General features: G+C 37.7%; 1 long non-coding RNA gene across 1 annotated transcript; it reads right to left on the bottom strand.

Moving 5' to 3' along the window:
• LOC109948850 lies at nucleotides 11877–12520 on the bottom strand. The gene is made up of 2 exons (XR_002271307.1): nucleotides 12359–12520; nucleotides 11877–12096 (listed from the first exon to the last, which is right to left on the bottom strand). It is a non-coding gene; the product is annotated as an uncharacterized LOC109948850 (long non-coding RNA).

The following is a 13540-nucleotide window of genomic DNA, read 5'->3' as shown; positions in this document are numbered from 1 at the left end:
TTATCAAATTCTTGGTTTTAGTCTTAGCAGCACAAGGCCCCCCTTTGCCGTGGTGGCCATGGCCATACCCTCCATGTCTGTGGCCATACCCTCCATGTCTGTGGCCATACCCTCCACGTCCATCACCATGGTCATCTAGAAAATCATCACCGGGTGAAGCTAGAAATTTAAGATTGAGGGGGCTAAGATAGAAAACACAAGTATATCAAATACATATAAGTGTTCAAAACACATGTTAGAGCTAAAATTTTCAAAATTAGTCATGCCTAATTATTTTTAAAGGGGCCATTAATTTAAATTACAAGTTGTCTATTAGTAAGTTGTATATATTACATTATATAGTATAGGAGAGAAGTCAAAAAAATAGAGGGACCAGGGCCGCTCCTGGCCTAGAAGTGGCTCCGCCACCACTATACTCTCCTCTGAGAGAACAAACAAAAACTTTATATATAAAGCAAAATCAATATACATAACTTATAACAATCATAGCTAGGTTTGTATTTCATAAGGTGCAAATTAAGCCATGCAGGTGCAACCACTAGCCCTTCATGTAGAAAAAGAGTTCGAAGCATAATCATTTTCAAGACCAGTGCACCTTATAATTAAAATGTGCCTAAATTTACAAATCGTTACTGGAAAGAAAGATACAATTACTAATTTAATATATACAATTACTAATTTAAAGTGAGAAACTCACGAGTTGGAGTAGTTGAGACCTCAGAGGAGATGAGGAGAATGCTAAAATATGAATATGATTTGAATGTATTAGGTTAACTTTATTCTTCTCCATAATGAGGTATATATAAGAGTTTACAGGGTGCTATACAAGGAATTAGATACAGTAAAGAATTAGGCAAGTATCTTCTAATTATACAATGATTTATCAACTATATAAAAAATAGGAAAGTAAATCCCTTAATTAATCAAGGAAGTAAACCTCCTTGATTAATTAGGAGACTCAAGTCGACACTCCTCCTCAAGTTGGTGCATATATGTCACCAATGCCCAACTTGGTACGTGAGTCAGAAAATACTCTTCCACAAACAGCTTTGGTTAAGATATTTGCCAACTAATCTTCTAATTTTACCAACGGTAGGCGGATGATCTTCTTCTCAAGTTTTTCTTTGATAAAATGTCTATCCACCTCAACATGTTTAGTTCGATCATGTTGAATTGGACTATGGGCAATATCGATGGCTGACTTGTTATCACAATGTAACTCCATTGGCTTTCCTGGCTTAAACCCCAATTCTGTCAATAGTCTTCTGATCCATAGTAATTCACAAACTCCGTGAGCCATTCCTCAATACTCTACTTCAGCACTAGATCGAGAAACCACATTTTGTTTTTCACTCCGCCAAGTGACTAGGTTACCTCCCACAAGTGAAGTAACCTGAAGTAGAGCGTCTGTCAGTAACGGAGCCAGCCCAATCAGCATTTGTATATCCAACAACTTTGAGATCTCTATTTTTTTAGAATGTTAACCCTTTTTCCATGTGCTGACTTTAAGTATCTTAAGATCCGATCAACTGCATTCCTATGGGACACACTGGGTGAATTCATAAACTGACTAACCATACTCACAGCATATGCAATATCTGGTCTTGTGTGAGCTAAATATATCAACCTTCCAACAAGGTGTTGGTACTGTTCCTTATTGGTTGGTTCTTGATCCATGTCTTCACATAACTTGTGATTCATCTCGATGGGTGTATCAGCAGGTTTGCATCCAAGCATTCCTATTTCAGTGAGCAGATCTAATACATACTTCTTTTAAGACAGAAATATACTAGTTGTGGACCTAGCTACTTCAATTCCTAGAAAGTACTTCAGATCACCTAGATTCTTCATCTCAAATTCCTGAGACAAATATTTCTGCAGTTTCAATTGCTTTTCTGTGTCGTTTCCAGTTACGACTATGTCATCCATATAAACAATCAGTGCAGTAAGTCTTCTTCCATCATGCTTCAATAACAAGGTGTGATCTACATTACTTTGTATATATCCAAAATTCTTCATAGATTTAGTGAATCTGCCAAACCATGCCCTAGAGGATTGCTTTAACCCATACAATGACTTTCTGAGCTTGCAAACTTGATTCTCCTTGTCACGAGCTAAGTTACATCCTGGTGGCAAGTCCATATATACTTCTTCTTCCAAGTCTCCATGTAAGAATGCATTTTTTACAACAAACTGATGTAATGGCCAATCTAGATTTGCTACTAAAGATAGAAGAACTCTGATAGTTTTAATCTTGGCTACTGGGGCAAAAGTCTAATGGTAGTCTATCCCATATCTTTGTGTGTACCATTTCGCCACCAATCTAGCTTTATATCTTTTAATGGATTCATCTACTTTTAGTTTCACAGTATAAATCCACCTGCATCCGACAGTCTTCTTTCCGTGAGGTAATGGCACGACTTCTCATGTGTCATTCTTCTGGAGAGCTCGCATTTCTTCATTCATGGCTTCTTTCCATTTTGAGTCTTCTAGTGTTTCAGTTACATTGTTGGGAGCAGGTATGTCATCCAACTGCTTCACAAAGTGTACCCGTGATTCTGATAATCTGCTGATGGATACATAATTGTTGATGGGATATTTCCATTTTGCATTAAGGTCTGCTTCGTAGTGAACTGAAGGTTTTCCACCGTTCTTCCGTTTTGGAATCTAATATGTAGGCTATATGCCTTTTGAAATTAAATCATCATGGGATATTTCATTAATATTATTAGTTTCAGGAAAAGAGGTTACCTGAATGACGTCCTCAGCAGGTGATTGGTGGGGTACTGGAGTTGAAGAATTCTCCTGAGCGGGCAAAAACTCCTCAATGTTCTCCTCCTGAGTTTGACAACAAGGAGACAACCGGTCGTTTTAAAGCAGATTCATATTTCCGGGGGACGACCGATCGCTTTCAGGCAGAGTCTTAGGCGACCGGTCGTTTTCAGGCAGAGTCTTCGGCGACCGGTCACTTGCATTCTGCGACTGGTCGTTTTCAGTATGTGACCATTCTGAAAGGAAAAGTCTTGAAATTTGAGATGTGTTGGTATCGCAATGCTCCTCCTGTATGGCTGAAAAATATATGTCGTGTTCTCAGAACACAACTCCATAAAAGTATAGACCTTCTGACTAGGAGGATCATAACACCGGTAACCTTTCTGATGAGGTGTGTAACCAATAAAAACACACTTTTTGGCGCGGAGATTCAATTTATTGTTTTAGTGATTATGTAAGAAGACAAAGACCACACAGCCAAAAATCTGTGGTTCTAGGTTTTTGGTATGAGGTATTTGGATATGGTGGTAGAGTGTTTGAAGGGGGGTTTGGAAATTAAGGATACTGGAGGGAATCAGATTGATAAGGTATGCTGCAAAGAGGACGTCTTCTCCCCAAAAAGACCGAGGCTATTGGCACCAAAGAGAGAGGCACGAACCACTTCCATAAGTGTTTATTCTTTCGTTCAGCCACACCATTCTGTTGGGGAGTGTAAGGGCATGAGCATTGATGTATGATGTCATGATCTTGTAAGAATTGAGTAAGATTATGGTAGAGAAATTCTCCACCATTGTCAGACCGAAGAACTTGAATTCTTGTATGAAATTATGTCTCCACCATGTGATAGAACTGTTGAAACTTGGAACTGACTTCCCCTTTTGTTTGAAGAAGGGAAACCCAGGTCATACGTGTGCAATCATCGATAAACGCGACAAACCATCTAGCTCCCCCAAGAGTGGTAATTTTAGCGGGCCCCAAACATCAAAATGAACAAGCGAAAAAGGAACCAAACTTTTATGTGAACTTAAAGGGAAAGAAACACGATGGCTCTTGGCTATTTCACAGATGTTACACATAAAACTAAAGATATCTAACTGGGAAAATAAGGAAGAAAATAGCTTCTGTAAATATCCAAATGAAGCATGTCCAAGTCGGCGATGTCATAACCATACTCCGAAAGTTTGCTTCTCAACACTCGTACCCCCAATTTTGTAAGCATGACTGAGGCTGGCTTCACTGTCAGATGCCAAGTCCAGATAGTAGAGTTTGCCCGTCCTAGTACCACAACCAATCATCTTCTGCTGAGAATGTCCTAAAAAACACAATGAGTAGGCCAAAAGGTTAAAATGCAATTCAAAGCCGTAGTAATTTGGGCAACATATAAGAGATTATGATGTAAGGATGGAACAATCAATACAGAATCCAAAGTGAGGGAGTCAGAGAGAGAGAGGGAACCCTCCCCAATTACTGGGGAGGGGGTACCATTGGTATTAGACACCACCGATTGAGAAGACGGGGTATGAGAGGTATTTTATCCAGGATCAAAGGTTATATGATCAGTGGCTCCGGTGTCAATGACCCATATGTGTTTCTTTGAAGAACTATGCAAAACATAACCGTGGGAACCTGTTGTGGCAATTATGGAGGATGGGGAAGTGGAGGCAGTGGTTTGGGAAGATGAGACAATATTCATGGCAGCAGAAAGATTTAAGAAAAGAGGAAAAAGATGTGTTTAGGATTTTGTGATAAGAGAAAAAAATTTGTGTTTAGGGTTTTGTGATAAGAGGATATGAGGATTCGGGTATGAAGATCTGAATCTGAAGCTATAAATATGAGGAATTTGATTTAGGGTTTGGGTGTGAAGAAATTTGATATGAGGATTTAGGGTTTGTGTTTGAAGAAATTTGATATGAGGATTTATGGTTTGTGTTTGAAGAAAAATTTGATATGAGAATTTAGAGACAACCGAGGATCGATTGCTCTGATACCATGCTAAAATATGAATATGGTTTGAATGTATTAGGTTATTGATAAGTCTATATTATATATATATTTTATGCCTCCTTTGCTTATTTATTTATTAATTTCTTGGATTAAATTGGTTGTTTTTAATTGGTTTTGTGAGATTTGTGAAGGAATTGTGAAATAGGAGAAAGTGTGCTAAAAAAAGGCAAGAAGATGAAGATCAATTAAAAAGAAGCCAAGTCATTCCTTTTGTTGCAAGGAATGTTGTCAAATTTCCTAGTTCAAGATGGTGCAAGTCTTATCAAGTCAAACAAGGAGAAATAAAGAAGACCTTATTTTAGAAGGAATCCTATTTTTATAACAATTGTAATTATTCCTTAGGTAGGATTTCTAGGAGTTTTATAAATAGGGAGTTTAGGTCATTGTTGAAAGGATCCATTACCCATCATCCATCCTCCATCATCTACCCTAAAATCCCTACACATTCATACTCATCGCCGAAACACTCAAAGGAGAGAGAGAGAGAGAGAGAGAGAGAGAGAGAGAGAGAGAGAGAGAGAGAGAGAGAGTTTTAGAGAGACAAAAAAGACAACCTGGAGCTAGAGTTGCTGTCGTGCAGAGATCAAATCTTCAATTGGTTACTTCTTTCCTATGATATTATTTATCATGGTTTTTATTAAAGTTGTCATGAACTAATTTCTTCTTGCTAGGGCTACGATGTAGCCTAGCCATGAATACTCAATTACTTTAGTCAATGTTAATTCCAAGCATTTTTCCATGTTGAGTATCTATTACCATGCTTAATGCTTTGAATGTTTGGCCAACATTTAATTGTTTTGATGCTAAATTGATGATAGGAATATCCAATTTGGGGTTGCTTCTTGTAATAGATACCATGAGTTACATGATTAGACAGGGATGTTTGTCATGACTTATGTGGTTGTTTTGTAGGTTTCCAAGGAATTTAATGGGTTCTTATTATCTTAATTCCATTACTAGGGATAGAGTGGGTTGGTAATAAGAATCCTTTTGGTATAACCAGGGATGGAGTATCGAATAAAGTAGGGAAAATCAACTGTCAATATAGAGAATAATTAGGATTAACATGCTAAGGGAATTGGGTAGAATTGGCTATGGTGAAATCGGAAGCTCTAGTGCTCTCATAACTTGAATCTCACTACTTTATTTTTCTACGCTTGTTTTTATTCATTGTTTTAGTTAATTAATCAATCAAATCTCATCATCAATTGTTCAAATAAAGTCTTGGGTTAATCACAATCGGTACTTGGTAAATTAAATCACTCTTCGTGGGAACGACACTTCACTCATCACTATATTACTTGTGCGAATTGTGCGCTTGCAATAAATATCACAACAGTTATCTTTATTCTTCTCCATAAAGAGGTATATATAAGAGTTTACGGGGTGCTATACAAGGAATTAGATACAGTAAAGAATTAAGAAAGTATCTCCTAATTATACAATGATTTATCAACTATATAAAAAATAGGAAAGTAAATCCCATAATTAATCAAGGAAGTAAATCTCCTTCATTAATTAGGAGATTCACGTCAACAGAGAACAGCAAAGACAAGACCAAGAAGAAGACAAGCCTTTGAGGATGCCAAGTTTTGCTTAACAACAAGCACGATAATGTATATATGAAAGTATGCAAGAGATGATTGCTGAGTGAGTATAATGTGGCTTGGTTCTCCCTATTTATAGACCTTTCTGAGATATCAGTGGGGTTGGAAAGATAAGGAGACAGAAGAGAAGAATTTGTGACTCTTGTGGTGATTAAAGGCTAAAGAACGCCAAATCAACCCCTACTTTGATGGTATGTGGCAAATTGGGTAAAACTTAAGCTGCTGATTCATCATTCAGGTCACAATCTTGTAGAGTGATCATGAGAGTTCTTTAACTGTCAGTTTTCATTCCTAATTTAGCATTTTTAGATTTTCACAAAAGGTGTGGTGTGTATATATATATTGTGAGAAGGAGATTGATATGGCTTTAGTTGAGGGATTTCTCAAATAAGCTTATTTGAAGGACACCCTTATAAGACTCACCATGCATTTCAATAATCCAATACCATCTAGTTTTTAGATATTTCTTCAAAGATCATCTCTGCGATAATCACTTGGATCCGAAACCATTTGATCATTCAATTAGATAGTTGTTATTATAGTCTTTTCTTGAAATACCATGTTTGTCTATTTTGTTGATTTCATCCTACCACAATAATCATCTAAAAACAATGGTAGTTTTTATATATAAGTTGTTTCAAACAAATTCTTATAAAAAGTAGATGGAATTACAAAAGAGAAAATGAGATTAAACATAACCCAAATGTATCCGTAGGTTTTCTTTGTGAGTCATAGAATCCCCTATATAAATACGTTCAAGATTAAAGATTTATTTTGTATTGGATATACCTAATTATATAGTAAAAGGACATTTACACTAATTGTATTGGATTTACCTTAAGCATCAAACTATTAGTCAAGCAAAAATGCACAGGTAGTAGGACCTATATATTGCTTCCTTCTAGTCCACAGTTATTAAAGTTTTGATAGCCTTTGTGGTACGTTGCTTCATGTACAAGATTACATGAATGTGACCAACGCAGAAGGGTAGAAGATGTAGCTAAAGCACACCATGAAGAAAAGTCGTTCACACTGTCATTGTTGACAATCTAGCCACAGTATCTATCGCTCATGTCCACAAACTATTTGTGCTTTTTCAAAGTATTTTACCTAATAATAGATATGCAAATCGAGACCAGATACAAGCATAGCTACTAGACGGCAGTGGGAGGATGAGCTTGCCTCCTGCCGTTCTTCTTCTGGTTTCGGTGTGTGTATTGCAAGGAGGGATGAAGGTCTATTTATAGGCTGAAGAATGATTGTGTAAGGAAGGATCCCTGAATGGACAGTGCTCAACAATTGGTCTCTCCATGAGTGTGCAGTAATTACTGTGTGCATAGTAATGAAAGTGGGTTTGAGTTTTGGAAGAGGCTGGGAGTTCCCTCTCTGCTTACTCGTGTAATTAGGCTCAAGAAAGTGGGTATATATGAATTTTGGTACTCCCAAGCAGCCGTAAAATTTCCACTATTTGATCCTTCAACGAGCTTTATGAACACTTGTAACCATCCACACCACAATCCGCTCAGCAAGCCCCAAACATATATGTGGCTTGGGTCCACTTAAGCTTGTTAGGTGGTTTAGCATAGAAAAATATATTATTTGATTGGCATGGCATGTACACTATTTCTATGTTTATTTAATGAATCAATTCCCAAAATACAGCTTGGATTAACGCATGGCCAACATTATATGTTATATTGAACTTTAAATATCCTTGAGCTTCTTATGACATTTTGGGCCTCAACAGTAATCTATATAGAATTCTTGCTGGACATAGACTCTTATCTTCTTTTTAGCTTTTAATTATTTTTTATTTAATAAACGTATTTGTGTTATAAATCCATACGTTATGGGTTTATAGGTTATGGATGCTCACAATAATAGCCACTATTAACCTATCATAACACTCATCATTATATATTTGTCACCTACCAATTATTGGTGGTAAATGATTTAGGCCTCTCTACCCCTATAAGTAGTGGCACCAAATATGAATGGAATATAAGTTTATTCGAGCAAATTATACTCTCTTTCTTCCTCTTATTTCTCCCAACAAATTCCTAGTTTCACAATACATTATCAGCACGAAAGCTCTTGGTAATGTTCTTCTCTATAGCTTACGTTCATCCATATATATTATTTATTTATCTACAAACTCGATGACGGCTGATTTTTTTTTGAAATCATGTTTTTGACATGATTTAAATTGCCGAGAATATCTCACCTAAATTAAAAACTATATCTTATGGGTCCACCAATGAATGCACAATTCATTAAATTTGGTACACAAAACAAATGAGTCATACATGAACTCCATTAATATTAGGAAAAAGTTTGGCTCCACAAAACTGAGCAGCAGTTTCTCACTTGGCAAATTCCTTTAATTTTTTTTCATTTGAATTCTTTTAACCTCTTTTATTTATTTATATTTTTTTTGAAGTTTAACTAGTGCCAAAATCTCATTTGTTGTGAGGATGTGCTCCCCCTCAATTTTAAGGAGCCTAGCCATACTAAACATTTTTGACATAATATGTATTGAGCAAGTTACATCACATTTTATCACATAACAAGAGAACACATTCCAATGCGTACATTACAGAGAACACGAGAACAAGCTTAAGACGAGTATATGATTGAGAGTTCATATAGATTACTCAACCAAATAACTTTATTTCGTACGGCTACCCTTACAACCACCTGCAACGTAAGTCACAAAATGACAGGACCTGCCTCGAATTTCCCGAAACCCGAGACGAATCCTGTGAAAATTCCTGACATCATCCCGATGTCGGGCTCACTTCTAAAACTATATCCTTTTTTCCCAAAAGGAATAAGGGCCCGAGACTTTCTGCCGAAATTTTGGCAGAGTCTCCCCTGTAATTTGAACAATCCCAAAAATTTCAACCTGCATAAAACACATTTAATATCCACAACTGGCAGCATACACAAGATAATTTCATGCAATTCACATAATCGGCCTCCGGCCTTCAAATAACTCGAAACAGAACCGCCAGCAATGCTCTTGAAGCAAATTAATGCATTAAACAAAGTATATAACCAACTCAAACTTATTTATGAACGCCTACTGTAATCAACATAGAATAACTTTTTTAATCAAGTCTCATTTCCATACGAATTTCAAGACCAACTACAAATTCAACACCCCACTCACTAAAACAACATAAGTAAAGTTTAGCCCGCGGCTGCACCTATGCTTTACCCTAGGTTGCCTACGTACCCTTACTAAGGGATCAAGTCACACGTAGTTCTTTCAACAAACATGTCTTTCCCAATATAACATAACAATCCTTTATTCATCTCCCTGGTAATCACAAAATCTCCCCATACGCCGGAACATCCAACGCCACGTATGGAGTTTGTCCTCACACCGGATAACCTACGCAACCTAGGACCTAACAATCACAAAATCTCCCCATACCCCGGAACATCCAACGCTGCGTATGAGGTCTGTCAACACACCGGATAACCTACGCCACGTGTGACCTAACCATCACATAATCTCCCCCATATGCCGGAACATCCAACGCCACATATGGGGTCTGTCCTCACGCCAGATAACCTACGCCACGTGGGACCTAACAAACACAAAATCTCTCCATACACCGGAACATCCAACGCCACGTAAGGGGTCTATCAACACACCGGATAACCTACGCCACGTGTGACCTAACCATCACATAATCTCCCCTATACGCCGGAACATTCAACGCCACGTTTGAGGTCTGTCCTCACGCTGGATAACCTACTCCACGTGGGACTTAACAATCACAGAATAGTGCTTACAGTGTAATCAATATCCGAGGAGGTACATAAGGTAGTGCGTATAGTATTTCAAACTGACATACTCTCAATTATCTAAACTAATAATAGAGGTATTCCCAATTTAGTGATACCAGTCTATAGTAGACTGCAACGTAATTTAATCAGAAAAATAATATTATTTTTTTAACCAATGATAATGCACATAAACCTAAATTTCATAAAGATCCTAGAACAATTTAAATATTATTCAACGCTTGTTTTCACACAAATTCCATAAAATACTGTATTACACAACTAGAACATTATACTTTATTTATAATCAAATAATATTAATTAATGATAAGCAACAACCTCTAAAGAAAATCCTAAATCGAATCAATTTCCAATTTAACCTCAAATAACAATTAAGATTCAATAAAAAGGTTATCTTAATACCTTCCGAAGGGTGAAACTACTTTGTAAGACTAACGGTCAACCGAGGTATCCAACTACCCCAACTTGGTTAAACGGGCCCACAGGGCCCACGACCTCCAAATTCTGATCTGAAAGTTACTATGGGTTCTACAAGGTTCAGGATACACGTCCCGTAAGTTTGGTCCCGAGCGAACGGTCGGCTCACTCGTGATCGAACAATCAGACGGTTCTTGTAAAACATAAACTTTAAGTTATTAAATCGGAACATCCGGGCTCCGATTCACGATCCATGAATTCCTACACGATCCTAGAAATTCCTAGATTAACATATATTGAATTCAAGACGATCCAACGGTTCAAACCTATCGAACCCTGATAATGCACAATAGGCGAAATCCGTTTAGGGTTCAAACGTCAACCAAATTGAAATTCGAGCACACTGAAGCACTCGAGACAACAAGGGGATTGCATCGGGACACAATGCCCCTTTTCTACAGTGCCCACGCGCCGCCACACACGCCGACAACGCGTGGGTGTCCAAAGCGATTACGCATCGCCGAAAAATCTCAAAACCACGGCTCAAGACTCCTATCCTAGGTATAACACCCTATTTGGAACCACTTTTGTTCTTGGACCTACCCCAAAAAGTGACCGGAAGTGGCCGGAATCGGAAGCCGAAAATCGGCCAAACTTCCATCGCTTAATCGACCTTCAAAACGCAGAAATCTCTCAAATCTAAAACAACAAGCAGCAAGAACAGCTCGAGAGGTTCAAAATCCATACCTAGATCGTCGGAAATGGTGGTCGAACGACGGCGAACAAAGCCGACGAAGTTTCTGTCAAATCCAGCTCGATTCCGAGCTTTTTCCGACGGAATCTGCCGGTTCCAGGGGCGGGGCTGGTCAGGAAAGGAAGGGGGAGAAGCGACGGTTCAAACAAGATCGGTCTCGAGGCCGGTCGTGTACGGTGGTGGCGGCAGTGGCTTTTAGAAGCCACCGGCTATGCAGAAAACGAATGGGGGTTTTACTTGCGGGGGAGAGAGAGAGAGAGAGAGAGAGAGAGAGAGAGAGAGAGAGAAGCCAAATTTTTATCAAACCCTTTTCTCCAAAATTATAGTTATGCCACTGAGGGTATTTTGATCGTATCTCTCTTGTTACAACTCCGATTCAAACCCACCACGTGTCTATGAACTCATCTCGCCATGCCCTACGCACCAGTACAGTAGGAATTCTCAAATCTCTTCTCAGTCAAAAAGTCAACTTTAAACCTAATAAAATATTCTAGGGGCAAATGGTCTTTTATCATGTTTAATTAATAATTAAACATTTATTTAGGACCGGGTCGTTACAGAAACTAACAGGTTATCTAATTCTTGATTTTCGTCTCAGCAACACCAGGTCCCCCTTTGCCGCGGTGGCCGTGGCCATATCCTCCATGTCCGTGCCATACCCTCCATGTCCGTGGCCATAACCTCCATATCAGTGGCCATCACCGTTGACTGTACTCTTCTCCGACTCTGAGAGAACAAACAAAAACTTTATATATAAAGCAAAAACAATATACATAACTTATAACAATCATAGATCGGTTTGTATTTAATAAGGTGCAAATTAAGCCATGCAAGTGCAACAACCACTAATCCTACATGCAGAAAAAGAGTTCGAAGCATAATCATTTTCACGACCAGTGCACCTTAATTAAAATATGCATAAATTCACAAATCATTACTGGAAAGAAAGATACAATTACTAATTTAGTTAAGAAAGTGAGAAACTCACGAGTTGGAATAGCTGAGACCTCAAAGGAGATGAGGAGAACAACAAAGACAAGACCAAGAAGAAGAAAAGCCTTTGAGGATGCCATGTTTTGCTTAACAACAAGCACGATAATGTATATATGAAAGTATACAAAAGACGATTGCTGAGTGAGTATATTGTGGCTTGGTTCTCCCTATTTATAGACCTTTTCTGAGATACCAGTAGGGTTGGAAAGATAAGGAGAGAGAAGAGAAGAATTTGTGACTCTTGTGGTGATTAAAGGCTAAAGAGCGCCAAATTCAACCCCTACTTTGGTGGTATGGGTTGATGGGACTACATATTAAGTAAGCTTTTATTACAAGCGGGACGGGGACGGCAAAAGCTAGCTAAGTTGTCTTGTGTGATCAAGTCAAAAGAAGTTGTTTTTGTGTGATTAATTGGGTGGGATACTTTCAAGGTATGTGGCAAATGGGGTGAAACTTAAGCTGCTGATTCATCATTCAGGTCACAATCTTGTAGAGTGATCACGAGAGTTATTTAACTGTCAGTTTTCATTCCTAATTTAGCATTTTTAGATTTTCACAAAAGGTGTGGTGTGTATATATATACTGTTAGAAGGAGACTGATATGGCTTTAGTTGAGGGATTTCTCAAATAAACTTATTTGAAGGACACCCTTATAAGACTCACCATGCATTTCAATAATCCGATACCATCTAGTTTTTAGATATTTCTTCAAAGATCATCTATGTGACAATCACTTGGATCCGAAATCATTTGATCATTATTCAATTAGATAGTTGTTATTATAGTCTTTTCTTGAAATACCATGTTTGTCTATTTTGTTGATTTCATCCTACCGCAATAATCATCTAAAAACAAGGGTAGTTTTTATATATAAGTTGTTTCAAACAAATTCTTATGAAAAGTAAATGGAATTACAAAAGATAAACACAAATGTATCCGTAGGTTTTCTTTGTGAGTCATAGAATCCGTATATCATGTATAAATATGTTCAAGATTAAAGATTTATTTTGTATTGGATATACCTAATTATATAGTAAAAGGACATTTACACTAATTGTATTAGTCAAGCAAAAATGCACAGGTAGTAGGACCTATATATTGCTTCCTTCTGGTCCACAGTTATTAAAGTTTTGATAGCCTTTGTGGTAAGTTGCTTCGTGTACAAAATTACATGAAT

This window comes from Prunus persica, chromosome G4 (assembly GCF_000346465.2).
Source record: "Prunus persica cultivar Lovell chromosome G4, Prunus_persica_NCBIv2, whole genome shotgun sequence".
Taxonomy (NCBI): domain Eukaryota; kingdom Viridiplantae; phylum Streptophyta; class Magnoliopsida; order Rosales; family Rosaceae; genus Prunus; species Prunus persica.
Note: the sequence above shows the minus strand (reverse complement) of the source record. Positions and strands in the feature narration are given on the sequence as shown.